Below are 14,703 nucleotides of genomic sequence, written 5' to 3' on the forward strand. Positions count from 1 at the left end.
TCATGCCTCCCAGTCACTTGCCACAACACCTGTATACGAAGAGAGTCAAGCTTGCCTCAGCTCTTCCAACCTATACCTCTGGTAAGCGGTTGGATTCTGGGCAATAAGGGCTACCCACTATAACGTGCCTGCAAGATCCACAGTTGGAGCCCCGGCACCACTACAATGAGAGTAACATATACAGCAGGACTCTCACTGAGAAGGCCATCAGTCTGGCACTCTCAGCATGCCGGAAAACTAGGATTTCAGCAGATATACAGCAGGATCCACACAACTTTCCTCCCCACACCATCCACCACCACTATGACCATTCCTCCAAACACCACCATCAGAACCCCCACTACCACATCATGCTGGCATGAGCCTCTTTCATGTCCTCCACAGTGAAAGTCCTGCTGTATATGTTACTCTCGTTGTAGTGGTGCCAGAGCTCCATTTGTGGATCTTGCAGGCATGTTATGAGCCATCTTTATAGTGGGTAGCCCTTATTGCCCAGAATCCAACCACTTGAGAGCGGAGGCAAGCTTGACTCTCTTCGTATATAAACTCCTCCATGGCTGAGGAGCAGCATTCACCCTTTGTCCTCTAGCTTTTGTACGTGTATCAGTCCATGAGTCAAGGGGAAACGGGTAGTTGAAGGTCTCACTCACCTTTCACATGAGAGGGCAGCCACTTGCAGGGGAATGCAGAGACAGGTTGTTTGTCTGAGGCAGTGGAGCAGGAGCTCAGGGAAGGCTGCAAGGGGTTGGGAGTTTAATGAGGGTTCCTTCATGCTGGGCCAACTATTATAAGGACATCAAGCTATTGGCCAGAGATGTCATCAAGAATGACATTTAGTACTCACAGTTTGAAGTTCAGTCAGCACTTCTAAAGAAGTGCAGACCAGTAAAATCCTGCAGAACAAAATTGTCAGTGGAGGCAGATGTTTTATCCGGCCTGTCCACCTCCGTTAACACCTCCATGCTGGCATGGAAGGTGGCAGGCTCATCGCCACCCTGACCCCGTCCCCGACCTGGTAAAACTCCTGCCGGCGGCACTGCAGGGACGAAGGTGAGACCGTGACATTGGGAAGTTTCCCAACTCTCAATTCATGCCTCTGACAAGAAAATCCAGCCCCAAGGCCAAACCATCTTCACCTGCTTCATCAATGACTTTCCCTCCATCATGAAGTTAGAATTGGGGATGTTTGCTGATGATTGCATAGTATTCTGTATCATTCACAATTCCTCAGGTGAAGCACTCGTCCCTGTATGCAGCAAGATCTGGGCAAAATTCAGGCTTGGGTTGATAACTGGAAAGTAACATTTGAGCTGCACAATTCTCCCTTGACATTCAATGGCATTGCCATCACTGAAACCCCAACTATCAACATTCTAGGCATTGCCATTGACCAGAAACTGAAAGGAATAGCCATATAAATGCTGTAGCTACAAGAGCAGCAGGTCAGAGGCTGGGGATTCTGTGGCAAATGATTCACCTGACTCCCCAAGCCTATCAACTATCAACAAGGCACAAGTCGAGAGTGTGATGGAGTATTCTTCACTTGCCTGCACTGCAGGAACTTGCCAAAGCTCGTTCAACAACAGTTTCCAAACCCTCAACCTCTACAACCTGAAAGGACAAGGGCAGCAGATGCATGGTAACACCAACACCTGCAAATTCTCCTCCAAGTCACACAGCATCCTGACTTGGTACTATAAAACTGTTCCTTCACTGTCGCTGTGTCAAAATCCTAGAACTCCCTTCCTAACAGCACTGTGCATGTTCCTACATCATGGGGACTGTAGCAATTCAAGAAGTTGGCTCATGAACACTTTCTCAAAGGCAATTAAGAATGAAAAACAAATGCTGGCTTTGCCAGTGACACTCACATCCCATGAATGAATAAAACAAAACCTGTATTTCAAATCTCTTTGCTCCTACAATCCATTTAGTTTCTTATTTCCTAAGAAATAATTGGCCTCCTTATTCCTTCTACAAAATGTTCCAGTTCAGAGCATCATATTTGCCTGTTATCTGCCCATTCTATAAGTCTATTTGTCTTCCTGGTTTTTGGTCCAGTCTTTCATATTATTAGCTATATTTCCCAATTTAATTTCTTCTACAAATTTCAAAATCATACCTTTAATCAGTGTCCAACTGAATCCACATAACGTTTATGACAAACACTACTTTACATTTTTTGCTAATCTGAGAAATGCCCTTTAATTGCTACCTTCTATTTTCTATTTTGTAGCCACCTTTCAATGCATTCTGTTACCTGACCCCTGACTCAATATGGCTTGACCTTTGTTGTGACTCTCTTATAAAGACCTTCTGAAACACCATGTATATCACATCCACCACGTTGCCCTTTTCTGCACCTTCTATTACCTCTTCAAAGAATTTAGTAAAGGCGGTTAAACATGACCTACCATTTAGAAATCCATGCTGACTTTTTGTTACACTCTCCATTTCTAGATGCATTTTTTTTTAGCAAAAACTCTCATATTTTCCTGTCTCTGATGTTCATTGATCTGTCCTATAGTTCCCAGGATTAGTTCTATCTCTTTTTATGGATTGGAACCAAGTTTGCTGTCAATCAATGCTCTGCCATTATTTCATTTTCTGGTAGTGGATAGTTGTGCTTCTGCCATTTCCTCTCTAGTTAACTTTGTGTGTCCTTGGGTGCAATCTATCTGAACCCAGGGCTTTTTACTCCTTAAGTTTCATTAGCCTGTCTAGCATTTTTTTTCTTTATTTTCTTTCTATTTAACCATTGTGGCATCACTCATGACTTTTTCCATGACTTTCATTTTCACTTTGTTAGTATTTTCATTGAAAAATGAGGCAAAGGATCTTCTTTCTGTAGGATGAAAAACACAATCCATGCCTGAAATTTGCATAGCTTCTCCAGTATCCTATATTGTATCATAAATCTTTACCAATATAAATCAAGTACCGCATTAAGTGTGTTTTCCCCCATGTTAATAGATACAAACATAAGACTCTGTGAAGAAAAGATAGCAAACATGTCTGTTTCATTAATCAGGTATTCAGATTTTGATTGCAGCTCCAATGACCTCCAACTTGGGCATTCCTTATGGATGAAATGTATTTATCTTTACAAGGTCACATGTTGGAGTGGGAGTAGGGACAAGGGAGGAAATATGAGAGGCGAGTCTCTTTCTGCATTGCTCAAGTACTCCTCCAAGTAGATTGACCAATGATGCATTTATAGTACATTGGCTTGGAGATAATGTCATTAATTTTACTATTTGTAAAATTTGTAAGAACTTATTTCCCAATATGTGGGTGTTAATGCACTTTAGGAAGTAACATGGAAATTAATGTCTTAATAGAATAGAATTTATCACCAATGATAATTTAAAACACCCAATTAGAAGTTAGGTTGCATCATTCAACTCTATTGCTTCAAGCACCAATAAGGTGCTTTACACATCCTGAAGTATTCCAGTGAACACTAATGAAAGTAATATCACAGTTGTGAGACAGCATAGCCTGGAAGTGAAGGTGAAATATAAATTCAAATAGCATGTCTCTCTTTTACATGAGTAAAACTGCTTATTTTAAGACCATAAAACGTAGGAGTAGAAGTAGGCCATTCAGCCCATCGAGTCTGCTCCGCCATTCAATGAGATTATGGCTAAATCTGATAAACATCAACTCCACTTTCCTGCCTTGTCCCCATAACCCTTGATTCCCTCACTGATTAAAAATCTGTCTTTCTCAGCCTTGAATATAGTTAACAACCCAGCTTCTACAGCCCTTTGCAGTAAAGAATTTTACAGGTTTGCTACCCTCTGAGAGAAGAAATTCCTCCTCATCTCTGTGATAAATTGATAAATAAATAATCTGAGATTATGTCCTCTGGTCCTAGACTCTCCCAGAAGGGGAAACAGCCTCTCAGCATCTACCCTGTCAAGCCCCTTAAGAATCTTATATGTTTCAATAAGATCACCTCTCATTCTTCTGAACTCCAACCTACAGGCCCAATCTACACAACCTCTCCTCATAAGAAAATCCCTCCATACCCGGGATCAGCCTAGTGAACATTCTCTGGACTGCTCCCAATGCCAATATATCTTTCCTTAGATAAGGGGACCAAAACTATTCACAGTATTCCAGGTGTGGTCTAAGTAGTGCCTTGTATAGTTTTAGCAAGACTTCGCTATTTTTATCCCTCATTCCCTTTGAAATAAAGGCCAACATTCCATCTGTCTTCCCCATTACCTGCTGAACTTGTATGCTAGCTTTTTGTGATTCATGCACGAGGACCGCCAAATTCCTCTGTGCTGCAGCTTTCTGCAGTCTTTCTCCTTTTAAATAATATTCAGCTCCTCTATTCTTCCTGCCAAAGTGCATAACCTCACATTTTCCCACATTATTTTCCCCTCCAGTTGATGGTAGTGCTGAAGCATGTGCGGGGGCGCAGGGGGAGGGAAGCAGCTATACATTAGGGAAGCCTTCCTCCGCAGCTGGGACAGTTCAGATGCAGCCATATTGACATGCTTGGAGTCGGGCCTCTAGATTTGGGGGGAGTCAGGGGGACACCCATCCGGCCACCTCAGACTGCAGCAGAGCGAAGGTGTAATGAGGCTCATGCTGTAACTCGCACCTTGGTAGAGCAAATCATCAGGATGTTGAAAATGAGGTTCCGGTGCCTGGACCAGTCTGGTAGAGCCCTGCAATATAGTCCACAGAGTGTGTCACGCATTGTCGTCACCTGCTGCACCTTTTACAACCTGGCACTGCAACGGGGAGAAGAGCTGGCTGAGGGGGAGATGGAGGAGCTGAATGTTTCCTCTGATGAGGAGGACATTGACAGGGATGGGGTGAGGAGGTCCTTAAAGACGAGGATGACAGCGATGGGGCCATCGCAATGGCCAGGTAAGGCAGGCATACTCGGGAGACCCTCATAGCTGCTAGATTCATGGAGGATGATGACGACATGCAGTGAGGAGACACCATATATCCTCACATTGCATCTGTGAACGTTTGACTCCAGTCTGGCTGAGGGCAGATTGCTTGCGCTCTGTGCTCAGGGTCATGCAGCCATGAAACTTTAAATGCACCTGATCCTTTGTCCGCCTTCAGCTACTGACCCCTTCAGGAGCATGGTGCCACTGTTGACAGGTGCCAAAGAGATGGTGGTCCAGCCCCAATTCAAAGGCGCTAAGAGCACACAGATAGGATGACAGGAACTCTGTGACGCCTGCCCACAACATTCTGGCAGCAATGACAAGCACCATCGAGGTGCAGGCATCAATAATGTGCCAAGTGAGTATGAAGCCAGGCTTTGGCCTGAAGGTTACACACTGCACAGGGAAGTGGCCCTGAACTGTGACACCTGCCTTTATCTTGTGCAGGAACCAAGGTTTTACATCTGAGTAACACGAACACTGCTCATTAGAACAAGAAGCCTTAGGCAAGTGGAAATTCTTGGGAGTTTATTAACAATAGTGAACATTATGTACATGTGATTAACACCCAAACCCAGTATGTTCAGCTACATCTCCTTAACTTTCCTAACCCGGGGGAGAACCGTGCTATGCTTTGGTTCTCCCCCGACATCCACAGCGTAGATTGAGGCAGCCTTCTGATTGCTGCGCCCTGTTTGTGATGACCTTGGCGTGCGTCCGCTGGAGGTTCGAGACCTGGAGGACCCCGGCCTGCTTTTGGGGTCCTGCTTTGTGGAATTGGCAGCGCCCCCCCCTCCCCCCCATCCTGTGGAGTGGGAGCTGCTGCGGTCACAAGAAGAGGGGATTCGGATGGACCGGACCCTCGGAGTCACCTGGGACCTGGGTGGATGGCCTTGGGGTGTCCACCTGCTGATCCTCTCTCCGATGGGTGCCTGAGGGCCCTGGCTGACACCTTGAGGAGAAGGAGCTGGGGTGAGATCAAGCTGCCTGACACCCCTCTTGCATTGACACTGTTGGAAGCCAACTATGGCGTCAGCGATGAAGTTCAGCCCATGCGGCAGTGCAGGGCTGATGTCGTGAACCAAGATCTCCATGACAGCCGCATCAGTGTTGACCTCGGTGGGGTTGGCATGCCGGTGCTATCACCTCAGCTTGAAGACAAACGGTATCCTCCATCGTGCCTTGCAATCTGAGGAGTGCAGCGGACATCCCTTTCTGATGTTCCCAAGCTTGCCTTTGCAGCTGCAGCAAATGTGACATGATCGAGTCTAGAGGCTCGTCATCTGACTCGGACTCAGCAGATTTCTGGCCTCTGCAGTCCTGTGATGACCTTGACGGCTGTCCTCTGGAGGGCCGAGAACGGGAGGACCCCGAACTGCCGGAAAACTGGGAAGTCCCTGCCGCCGCCTGCTGTGGATCAGACAGAGTGATGTGTTCACCAGGCTGGTGAAGGGTGGAGGTGAGCGCAGTGATGGGTCCTCATTTGGGGTTTCAGCAGATTCCTCTTTCGATGTGTCTTCGCAGCTTGAGTCGAGGACCTGGGTCGCAGACTCACTCGGCTGTTTACCAGATGTGCCTGTGAAAGTAAGGAGAGGTAATTAATGCGTGGCAGTGGCCTGTGAATCAGGACACATCACTTACAGCATAGTCACCTGATGGATGTTACACTGCTGGATCCTCACTTGGTAGAGAACCGTTGACCTCATTGTCAGCACCGGAACAGTCCAGATCTTCACCGGTCAGCTGGATGTCTATATTTTCAAAGTCCGTGAGGACCTTGATATCAGGCATTCCTCCACCAATCTACAATCTCTTCCTTTTGTTGTGTGCCAGCTTGTCCAGTACGAAGACAGGTGAAGAGGGTGTTGGCAGGATGCCTGCCAGGCCAGGTGATAATGATGTCTCTAATGTGTGGGTATTGAGTGGTCCCAAGGATGGGAAGAGCTTAATGAAGGTGTGTGAATGGTGATGTCCCTTGATCTGACAGTAAGTGATATCCCTGTGGATGTGTGAAGGGTTTGTAAGCGTGCAAATTGAGAGTGATGAGAAGAGTGACTTAACCTGGTGGAACAGAGAAGATCATTCATCACTGTTTTCACCACCACTGTTTTCACTGTTAATCGCCCCACTCCTCCACACTCTGACACTATTAATGGCCTTGCTCCTCTCGCACTCTCTCACTGTTAATGGCCCCGCTCCTCTCTCACTCTCTCACTGTTAATTGCCCCGCTCCTCTTGCACTCTCTCACTGTTAATGGCCCTGCTGCTTCTCTCACACTCTCTCACTGTTAATTGCCCCGCTGCTTCTCTCACACTCTCTCACTGTTAATTGCCCCGCTGCTTCTCTCACACTCTCTCACTGTTAATTGCCCCGCTCCTCTCGCACTCCTTCACTGTTAATGGCCCTGCTGCTCCTCTCTCATTCTCTCTCTGTTAATGGCCCTGCTGCTCCTCTCTCACTCTCTCACTGTTAATGGCCCTGCTGCTCCTCTCTCACTCTCTCACTGTTAATGGCCCTGCTGCTCCTCTCTCACTCTCTCACTGTTAATGGCCCTGCTGCTCCTCTCTCACTCTCTCACTGTTAATGGCCCTGCTGCTCCTCTCTCACTCTCTCACTGTTAATCGCCCCGCTGCTTCTCTCACACTCTCTCACTGTTAATCGCCCCGCTGCTTCTCTCACACTCTCTCACTGTTAATCGCCCCGCTGCTTCTCTCACACGCTCTCACTGTTAATGGCCCCGCTCCTCTCTCACTCTCTCACTGTTAATCGCCCCGCTCCTCTCACACACTCTCACTGTAAATGACCCGCTGCTCCTCTCACACTCTCTCACAGTTAAAAGCCCCGCTGTTCCCCTCACTCTCTCACTGTTAATCGCCCCGCAGCTTCTCTCACACTCTCTCACTGTTAAAAGCCCCGCTGCTCCTCTCACACTCTCTCTCAGTTAAAAGCCCCGCTGCTCCTCTCACACTTTCACTGTTAATCGCCCAGCTCCTCTCTCACTCTCTCACTGTTAATCGCCCCGCTGCTTCTCTCACACTCTCTCACTGTTAATCGCCCCGCTGCTTCTCTCACACTCTCTCACTGTTAATCGCCCCGCTCCTCTTGCACTCTCTCACTGTTAATGGCCCCGCTCCTCTCTCACTCTCTCACTGTTAATCGCCCTGCTCCTCTCACACACTCTCACTGTAAATGACCCACTGTTCCTCTCACACTCTCACTGTTAATAGCCCCACTGCTCCTCTTGCACTATCCCGCTGTTAGTGGCCCCACTCTCACTGTTAATAGTTCTGCTCTTCTCACACTCTCTCACTGTTAATAGCCCCACTCCTCTCACACTCTCTCACTGTTAAAGGCCCTGCTGCTCCTCTCCCACTCTCTCAATGTTAATCACCCCACTACTCCACACTCTGTCACTGTTAATAACACCCCTCCTCTCACACTCTCTCACTGTTAATGGCCTTGCTCCTCTCACACACTCTCACTGTTAATAGCCCCACTCCTGTCACACTCTCTCTTTGTTAATGGCCCCGCTGCTCCTCTCATACTCTCTCACTGTTACTGGTTCTTCTCCTCTCACACTCTCTCACTGTTAATGGCCCCTCTCCTCTCACACTCTCTCACTGTTAATGCCCTCTCCTCTCGCACTCTCTCACTGTTAATGGTACCTCTCACAATCTCTGATCAGCTCTTCAGGCCTCCTCTACTGACCCCTTGATCTACTCCAGCTTCCTCTCCTGGCTTCCGACTGGTTCCTGAAATCCTCTATCACCCCACCGCACCAACACCAAACCCCCCTCTCACTATTGAATCTGTTTTCACCACCAGTTCAGGGTATGAGTTCCGGATGAAATGAACTCGAACTGTAAAAAAAAGTTCTCCTCAATTTCTGTCTGGTTCTTTTGTCAATTAACTTAACCTTGTGTCCTTTGATTATGAACCCTCCTGCAAGTGAAAACATTTGCTTCTTAATTACGCTATCAAAACCATGCACAATTTTGAATATCTCTATTAAATCTCCCTTAATTGTCTCTGCTTTAATGAGAATAATCTAATTTCTTTAATTTCTCCATATTATTTAATCGGCTCCCTGATATTAATTCTCCTTTCCACTCTTTCCAAGGCCCCAACACCTTTTCTAAAATGTGGTGCCCAGAATTGGACTCAATTCCCCAGCTGAGGTCTAACTAACTATTTCTAAGTTTTCAGCATAGCTGTCTTGCTTTTTACTCTATGCTTTTCATAAGAAAGGCAAGAATCCCGAATGTTTTTACAGTTTTATAAATGCTGCAGTTTATAAACATGTCCTCACACTTTGAAAGATTTCTATATGTGGAACTTAAATATCAAAAATTGGATTAGGCCCATTTTCAGGAATAGATTTCAGAGTGCACGATTACCCGTGCCTGTCCCATTGATGCAAAAATCATGCAAACTTTGTGCTGCCTCCACATTAAAGGGATTGCTGACTGCAATTCAGAAACACCTCACCTGAAATTTGGATGGTTAAGCTGTTCAAAGATACTGGTGGAGGGCCCTCTTGCAGCTGACCATGTTCAAACTCTTTCGAGTTATCAACAGTCACAGATTGCAACTCTTTTTGAGTACAATCACAGTTCTTGGTTTCCGGGAGTGGGACATGAACCCACAACCCTCTGATTCAAAGGCGAGGGTCTGACCATGTTCAAAAAAAAAAATTCTTTTGAGTTATTAACAGTCACAGATTGCAACTCTTTTTTTTGAGTACAATCACAGTTCTTGGTTTTTTCTGGGAGTGGGACATGAACCCACAACCCTCTGATTCAAAGGCAAGGGTGCTATGAACTGAGCCACAGCTGACACCTCAGAAATTACTCTGTCAACTCTTTCGTGTTATCAACAGTCACAGATTGCAACTCTTTCGAGTACAATCACAGTTCTTGGTTTCCGGGAATGGGACATGAACCCACAACCCTCTGACTCAAAGGCGAGGGTCTATGGACTGAGCCATAGCTGACACCTCCTGACCATGTTCAACTGGGAGTAATTATGAGAGGGTGTTAACTGGACATGTGGGGTCCATCAGCCTTAAGAGACATTTTGACATCATGACCTGCCCACTCGGCATGCTTCCAGTGTGCGCATGGTGCACTCATGCTACCACCCTGTCACTCAGGGCTCAGTTTTGTGGTACTGGTCTTTCTATTCCTGAACCTCATAACACATTAAATTCTGCAATAAATTCCCTCTGCCGTATGCCTGGCCACTTGAATATTCTGTCTAGGTTCTCCTGAATTTTGCCACTATCCTCCTCACTTAATATTACATTTCCATGTTTAATGTCATCTGCAAACTTTGAAATTATGCCCTGTATACCCAGTCCAGGTCATTAATATATATCAAAAATAGCAGTGGTCCTAATACTGACCCCTATTTATATTCTACAAATGTCTTCTATCAATGATATTGCATCACTATATGTTACTGTATGTGACACAAGCTATGAATTCACCAAGAAACAAAATATTTATTATCCCACTGTCATTCTTCATCTCAGGACTTTTAGTTGAATCCACTTACATTGTTCTTCATGTCTGACTATTTGGTTCCCTCAGACCTTGAATAATTACACTATCAAAAGAACACTTGCCTGTGATGCTTAAGCTGTTCTTGCCCTTCTATCAGATTCAACGCAATTCTACTGTTCCATTATGTGGAAGATGTCCAGTCTTTAGATCGATGCACATCTGCACTAACTCCAAGGTGTTTTCTTGGCCCTGAATCTCTTGATATTAAATAATTTGACCTCTGCTATGCCAAACGCGATCATTAATTTCCTGCAAGCTCACTTTCAGTGTACATTTTCGTTTATTTATTTCATTAAATAATTTTCTTTAGAGCAGCACCCTAAAACCTCTGATTCATTTCCTCCTTCCTCCTGCACTGAGTTATTACCACAACTAACAAATTATGTTTCCCTTAGTGTCTTACTGAACAAAAAAGCAACAAATAAATTAAATTTGCCTCATTCTCCAACTGAATGAATTAATTTAAACTGATAAGTTATGTTACACCATAAATTAATTTGTCTTCAGCATCCAATTAAATTAATTAATACTTTGCAATCAGTCATTCCTTCTCCAGCCTCCATTGGTTAACCAGGCTTGGTCTCATTTAATTCCAGTTCCTATTAACCTTAAATTTTTATTCATTCTTTTCCATTGAGCTGCTGATGGTCTAGATTTGTATCATGGAATGGGTACAATGCTGAATAAGGCCATTCAGTCCATCAAGTCCTTGCCTGCTCGCCACAAGAGCAGTTTAGATAGTCCCACTCTTTCGATCTTTCCCAGTATCCCTGCAAAGTTTCCCTTCAGGTCCTTACCTAGCGCCCTTTTGAAAGCCACAACTGAACTTAACTCTACCACAGTCGAAGACAGTGCATTCCAGATTGTAATCACTCAATGTGCAAAAAAAATTTTCCTCATATCACTTTGTTTTTTTTTTCAACCACCTTAAATCTGTGTCCTCTGGTTCTCCAGCCTTCCGCCAGTGGGAATAGTTCTCCTTATCTACTCTCTCTAGACCTCTCATGATTTTGAACATCTCTATCAAATTTCCTCTCAACATTTTCTTCTCTTAGCAGAACAATCCCAAATTTCTCCAAATGTACTCACATTACTGAAGTCTTTTATATCCGGGACCATTCTTGTAACTCTTTTCTGCATCCTCTCTAATGTTAATGTTGGGAATATCGTGTGATAGAGTGCATGCTTTAAGTTGGTAATCAAGAGCAGTTGTCCCCAGTTGGGGAAGTATTAGGACTTCATTACAAGAGTATAAAAGGGCCTTGAGGGGAATTGGAAGAGTCTGTATTGTTACTCTGCAGGCTTGTAAATAAATCTGTCTTAAGGCTGGCTTCAGACTCATTCTTTCTTCAATATACGAATATTGGATTTAACATTTAAAGCCTTCACGTCCTTTCTAAAGTGTGGTGCCCAGACCTGGACGCAATACTCCAGTTGACACCAAACCAGTGTTTTGTAAAGGTTCATCATAACTTCTTTGTTTTTGCACTCTATACGTCTTTGATAAAGCAAAGGATCCCATATGCCTTTTTAACCACTTTCTCAACCTGTCCTGCTACCTTCAATAAGATAAAAGCAAAATACTGCGGATGCTGGAAATCTGAAACAAAAACAGAAAATGCTGGAAAATCTCATCAGGTGTGACAGCATCTGTGGAGAGAAAAACAGAGTTGATATTTCGAGTCAACTCTGTTTCTCTCTCCACAGATGCTGTCAGGCCTGCTGAGTTTTTCCAGCATTTTCTGTTTTTGTTTCTGCCACCTTCAAAAATTTGTGCACATATATTCCCAGGCCTCTTTGTCCTTGCACCCACTTTAAAATTGTCCCCTTTAGCTTATATTGACTCTTCTCATTCTTCCTACCAAAACATATAAATTCACACTTCACTGCATTAAGTTTCATCTGCCATCTTTTATTCCATCAGCCTATCTTGAAATCTAGCAGTACAGTCTTCACAATTCACAATAATTACATGTTTTGTGTCATCTACAGGATTTAAAATAGTGGCCTGTGCACCTCAGTCTAAGTCATTATTATATATCAAGAAAAGCAGTGGTCCTGGTGCCAACATGAAGCAATAAGGGTCCTGATAAAGGGTCATCATTGACTGAAACTGTGGGCAGAAGTGTCCCAGATTTGTACTAATTGCAGTAGTGGGCGGGAAAAAGGACTTTTTATCCATCGAATTCAATGGCAGCTTTTCATGCCTTATCGTCCCAATCCCACCTTGTTTATTATGCATTCCCGGGAAACATACTGTTTCGATGGTGGGCAGGCTCTGATTCACTCACCACGCCATCACCTCACAACTTCATCATGCTGGGCACCACATTTAAAGTGCAGCCACCTCTCAGTGCTTCCAGCCCAGAACTGCTGCAAAGAAGATATGGCCCTAAAAGGCAAGAAGACTGCAGCACCGTCCCAGTTTAGTGACGTGTCTAACGTGCCTTTTGGACACCATGAAGGCCCACTGTGATGTCCTCTACCCCCGCTCTGTCCATAGGAGGGGGCAGCTACATGACCACTTCAGCTTGGTAGGCGATGGCAGTGATGATCAGTGCCAATGCTGCACAGAAGAGTTTGGCCATCCAATGCAGATAGAAGATAAATTATCTCATCCCTGCCACCAGGGTAAGGCAAGCATCTCAACACTCTAAACTCAGACGCTCAAGCCCATCACACATTCACTGACATCTCACTTATTGCTAGCTCAAGGGACTTCACCACTTACTCTCTCACACTCACCCTCACATCTCCATCTGGCCCCAACTGCTCTTGAAACTCCCTCCTCAGACCTCACCATATGATCACATATCAACTTATGGCCACACACACACCCTGGGACACCCCTTTGCCCAGTACAGCCCTCACCCTGCAGTCGCTTCCCTTGCCTAAGGCTACTTTTTCTCCTTCCCCAAGCAAGCCCTAGCCCTGCAGCCGTTGAGAAGTCACCCTCACATTATGGCTGGTCTGGTAGGTAGAGACCAGCCCCAGGGTCACCGTAAAGTGATATGATGCTGTCTGCAAAATCTGGTGCTGATGACCGTGAGTGCTGCAAGGTAGGCAAACAAGATTGAAAGTCTTGAGCGAAGTGCAGCTCACCAGGTGCATGTTGCTTATGTGCAGTAGTGCAATCGCGCTGATATACTTGAATGATCCAGCATGGGGGGATGATTCCGGCAAGCCGGGCTTATAACGATATGTAAATGTATTACAATGAGGTTCCTGACGTCCGACGATAGGAAACGCAGCTCGCCATTGATGGGCAGAATGAACGATTGCAAACTGCTTTCACGACACCATGGAACCAATTTGTGGCCTTCTCGCCATATTGTCCACTCATGCCACCAAACACGCCCAACACTAGCGGGCATGGACAATTCCGCCCGTTAACTCTGTTTCTCTGCCCAACCTGCTGAGTATTTCCAGCATTTTCTGCTTTTATGCCTAGTTCTAACCACTGGGAAGGTCCCCTGTATACATTTCTCACACTTAAAAAACAAATATTCACCACTAGTGTCAGTGTCCTGTCACTCAGCTAACTTTTGTATCATTGCTGCCACTGTTCCTTTTATGTGCTTCAACACTTATTAACTTATTAAAAGTCTTTTGGATGACCATGTGCACTAAAGCAACTTTATTATGCTCTTCAGCCCTCTCTGTTAACTCATCAAAATACTCAATCAAGTCAGTTGAACATGATTTGGATTTTATAAATCCATGCTGGCTTTCCTTAATAAATTCACATTTAAGTATTATTGAAGAAAGGTTCATGAAACAAAGCTTTTTGTCTTTCACTCATCAGGACAGAAAACAGTGGTGGTGAAAAGAGATTCAATAGTGAGAGGGGGTGTTTGGTGTTGGTGTGGTGGGGTGATAGGGGATTTCGGGAGCCAATCAGGAGCCAGGGGAGGAGGCAGGGGGTTGATCAAGGGTCAGTAGATGAGGCCTGAAGAGCTGATCAGAGGTTATGAGAGGCACCATTAACAGTGTGAGAGTGTGAGAAGAGCGGGACAATTAACAATGAGAGAGTGAGAGAGGAGCAGCGCGATTGACAGCGAGAGAGTGAGAGAAGAGAGGCGCGATTAACAGTGAGAGAGTGTGGAGGAGTGGGGTGATTAATAGTGAGAGAGCGCGAGAGGAGTGGGGTCATTAACAGCAAGAGAGTGTGAGAGGAGCGGGGTCATAAACAGTGACAGAGTGTGGAGGAGTGGGG

The sequence above is a fragment of the Cetorhinus maximus genome, chromosome 1 (assembly GCF_964194155.1).
Source record: "Cetorhinus maximus chromosome 1, sCetMax3.hap1.1, whole genome shotgun sequence".
Taxonomy (NCBI): domain Eukaryota; kingdom Metazoa; phylum Chordata; class Chondrichthyes; order Lamniformes; family Cetorhinidae; genus Cetorhinus; species Cetorhinus maximus.